The sequence below is a fragment of the Apium graveolens genome, chromosome 4 (assembly GCF_009905375.1).
Source record: "Apium graveolens cultivar Ventura chromosome 4, ASM990537v1, whole genome shotgun sequence".
NCBI lineage: Eukaryota > Viridiplantae > Streptophyta > Magnoliopsida > Apiales > Apiaceae > Apium > Apium graveolens.
In genome coordinates this window covers 136,206,094-136,209,051 of record NC_133650.1, presented here as the reverse complement: position 1 = coordinate 136,209,051, position 2,958 = coordinate 136,206,094, and the positions used below count along the sequence as shown (strand labels likewise).

Genomic DNA, 2,958 nt, shown 5'->3' with positions numbered 1-2,958 from the left:
TCGTAAGAGAACTCTGGATAAAGCCGAGGAAGAAGTTGTAGTGATTCGAAGGGAAGTTTTTGAGGACGAAGAGAAGGTAGAAGAAGAAGAGAAAATTGAGGAACCAACTTTAGTAGTGATGGGAGATCAAGCATAAATTCCTAAGGCTTTGATGGACTATTCTCAGCCTAAGATCAATGATATTCAGTCAAGCATCATCAGACCAGCCATTTCAGCTAACACTTTTGAGATCAAGTCAAAAACGATTCAGATGATACATACCTCAATTCAGTTTGGAGGCTCTCCTATTGAAGACCCCAACATGCACATCAGGGATTTCATCGAGATCTGCGACACTTTCAAGTTCAATGGTGTTACTGAAGATGCTATTAAGCTGCGAGTCTTCCCATTCTCTCTGAGGGATAAAGCAAAGTGCTGGTTACATTCTCTACCACCAGGGTCTATCACCACATGGGAGGATCTGGCTCAAAAGTTTCTCACTAAATTCTTCCCTATGGTGAAGATTGCTGCAATCGAGAATGCTTATACTCAGTTTGCTCAGCAAACTGGTGAATCTCTGTGTGAGGCTTGGGATCGATATAAGGAGATGCTAAGGAAGTGCCCACACCACAGCATGCCCGATTGGATGATTATAAACTGTTTCTACAATGGATTGGGTGCTACTTCTAAACCCATACTCGATGCAGCATCAGGAGGAGCCTTGTGGGCTAAGAGCTATAATGAAGCGTATGAATTGATTGAACTGATGGCTGCTAATGAATACCAGAATCCTTCTCAGGGAAAAGTAGCAGGAATTCTGGAGTTGGATGCAGCAACTGCTATAAATGCCCAACTTAAGGCTTTAACGATGAAGGTGGACACTTTGGCCAATTATGGAGCTAATCAAATCACTAGTGTCTGTGAGCTTTGTGCTGGTTCCCATGAGACTGATCAGTGTGCTATTTCTAGTGAATCAGCTCAGTTCGTGAGCAACTTTCAGCGATCGCAGCAACCTGTGCCAGCCACTTATCATCCCAACAACCGCAATCATCCTAATTTCAGCTGGAGCAACGCTCAGAATGTGGTTCAACAACCTTATTAGCAGTACCCAGCTAAGCAGTACAACCCCCCTGGTTTTTAGCAACCGCAATATGCACCAAGGTAGCAACTTCATCTGTAACAAGCTAACGAAAAAACTGAATTAGAGGAGTTGAAGCTTATGTGCAAGAGTCAAGTTATTTCTATCAATACCTTGGAGAATCAAATTGGACAAATTGCTAGTGCCTTTCTAAATCGTCAACCTGGTACACTACCTAGTAACACTGAAGTGCCAGGAAAGAGGGAATCTAAGGAGCATGTAAAGGCAATCACTTTAAGGTCTGGAGAAACAAATATATCTTTCACTGCCTTTTCCTAAGAGGCTATAGAAGAAAAAGCCGGACAAACAAATTGAGAAGTTTCTGGAGGTGTTCAAGAAACTTCATATCAACATACCTTTCATTGAGGCTCTTGAGCAGATGCCTAGTTACGCAAAGTTCATGAAATGTATACTCTCTCCGAAAGTGAAGCTAGATGATTTGGAGACTGTCGCTCTCATGGAGGAATGCAGTGCTGTGCTGCAACGGGAGTTTCCTCCGAAGCTTAAAGATCCAGGAAGCTTCACTATTCCATGCACTATTGGAAAAGTGTTTTTTGACAGATGCTTATGTGACTTGGGAGAAAGCATCAATCTGATGCCTTTGTCAATCTTCAAGAAGTTGAATTTTCCTGATCCAAAACTGACTTATATGACTTTGCAGTTGGTCGACCGTTCTATTACATACCCGCGAGGTATTATGGAGGATGTCTTGGTCAAGGTTGATAAACTCATCTTCCCTGCTGATTTTGTAATTCTGGATTTCGAGGTGGATAAGAAGATTCCCATAATTTTGGGAAGACCTTTCTTGGCGACTGACCGAACCTTGATAGATGTGCAGAAGGGTGAGCTTACAATGCGAGTGCTGGATTAGGATGTAACTTTTAATGTGTTCAATGCTATGAAATTTCCTACGGAAAAAGAGGAGTGCTTAAAAGTGGAGCTAGTTGATTCTGTGGTTACTTCAGAACTTGATCAATTGCTAATGTCTGATGCATTAGAGAAGACCTTGTTGGGGAATTCAGACAGTGAAGATGACGAAGGTGAAGAACAATTACAATATCTGAATGCTTCTCCCTGGAAGAGGAAGATTGATATTCCTTTTGAATCTCTTGGAATGGATGAATTGAACAAAGCTCCTAAACGCCTTAAGCCGTCTATTAAGGAAGCTCCCACTCTTGAGCTTAAGCCTTTACCTAAACATTTGAGATATGCATTTTTAGGTGATGCATCTACTTTGCCTGTTATTATTATATCTGACCTTTCAGGTAGCAATGAGGAGAAGATTTTAGGGATTCTAAGAGAGTTCAAATCGGTAATTGGATGGACCATAAAAGATATTAAGGGAATCAGCCCTTCTTATTGTATGCATAAAATTCTGCTAGAAGAAGGTAACAAGCCTACGGTTGAGCAGCAAAGAAGACTTAATTCGATCATGAAGGAAGTAGTGAAGAAGGAAATTCTTAAGTGGCTGGATGCATGGATTATCTATTCCATTTCTGACAGTTACTAGGTGTGTCCAGTTCAGTGTGTACCGAAAAAGGGAGGTATCACGGTTGTTGCTAATGAGAAGAATGAGCTCATCCCTACTCGAATAGTCACGGGATGGAGAGTTTGTATGGACTACAGGAAGCTGAACAAGGCCACTAGGAAAGATCACTTCCCTCTACCTTTCATTGACCAGATTCTTGACCGATTGGATGGTCACGGGTACTACGGTCTTCTGGATGGCTATTCAGATTACAATCAGATTTGTATCACTCCAGAAGATCATGAGAAGACTACCTTCACTTGTCCATTTGGTACTTTCGCCTTCAGACAAGTTTCTTTTGGTTTGTGTGGTG

At 41.7% G+C, this 2,958-nt stretch overlaps 1 non-coding gene across 1 annotated transcript; it reads right to left on the bottom strand.

The window, feature by feature from the left end:
* Positions 1–508: 508 nt before the first annotated feature.
* LOC141721998 (small nucleolar RNA R71) lies at positions 509–615 on the bottom strand. Its single transcript, XR_012575036.1, has one exon. It is a non-coding gene; the product is annotated as a small nucleolar RNA R71 (small nucleolar RNA).
* Positions 616–2,958: the final 2,343 nt, after the last annotated feature.